The following is a 1,228-nucleotide window of genomic DNA, read 5'->3' as shown; positions in this document are numbered from 1 at the left end:
GCCCGCCTCTGGAGCGGCCCCAGGGACCCTCTGCGGGGCCCCTTTCCATCTGCAAAGGAAAAATAGCCATTCAGTAACGCGTGGTTTTACTCGGTATGGGGGAACGTGAGGTTCATTATACGAAGTTTACAAATGGAAAAAGAATCAAAGAACATTGTAAATGACCTGTTAATCCAACTCCCAGAGATAACCAGGTTAGGTACTTGAGGGAATATATGTTCCCTCGTCTTTTTTCTAAGTTTTTTTTCCTTTTAAACAAAATGGAGTTATACAGCGCATACTGGGAATTTTTATTTTTGGTAAGGTAAATATAAATTCTTTTCCATTTGTTAAACAGTGCTCTATAATTTTTTTAATTAAAAGAAAAAATTTAGTTAAGGAAAAATAATCAATTATATTATGATCTAGATATTAGTATGGTGAGTTCCTAGATAAAAATCACTCAGACTCTATAATTATTAATACATGTCAATCCCCAAAACATTATTTTTAATGTTTGCATGATACTCCTTTGGGGGTGGGGTGACAGGGATAGTTATAGGTTATTTAACCATATTTCTATCATTGACTATTTAAATAATATTTTTTTCACTCTGGCAAACAAAGTTTACATGGGCATCCTTGTTGCTGAATAGCTACAGAAATCCATGATTATTTTATTAGCTAAATTCTCAAGTTGAAGCGAATATGAACTTTGTAAGGTATTTCATGTTTACTACTCAAATGTTTTGCAGAACGACCAAATTAGGAGCCTTTGTAAATATAATAGGATGATAATGGGAAGAAATTACTACAGTAAATTGAATATGCAAAAGGATTCTATAAAATCAACAACCCTGAAAAGTGAATTGTATTTTTATAAATCACTGTTACAGTTAGGTAACTTCCCCGCCCCCCCCCCACCCGCCCCAATTCTTTTTTTCAAAAATTTCAAGTACACCAAAACACTTAAATGATTGACATGGCAAAAACTCCTCTACCCTCCCACCAACTCTCAACAAATTTGATCATTTTGCCACTTAATTTTCTTTGTGTGTATGGATGGATATGTTGCTTAAACCTTTTGAAAAGAAATAGAAGGTCTAGAGACCTATATGATACTTCACTCCAAAATACATGACAACTTCTAAATATAAGGACATTCTCGCAAACAAGCGGCCATCTAGCTCAGAAGCAACAAAGCCCACATGGAACAACATATCAACCCGTGTGATCACGAGGTGTCGAA

Source organism: Echinops telfairi, unplaced genomic scaffold, assembly GCF_000313985.2.
Source record: "Echinops telfairi isolate 266 unplaced genomic scaffold, ASM31398v2 ScPeMD7_18;HRSCAF=68, whole genome shotgun sequence".
Lineage (NCBI taxonomy): Eukaryota > Metazoa > Chordata > Mammalia > Afrosoricida > Tenrecidae > Echinops > Echinops telfairi.
This window is presented reverse-complemented; position numbering follows the sequence as displayed.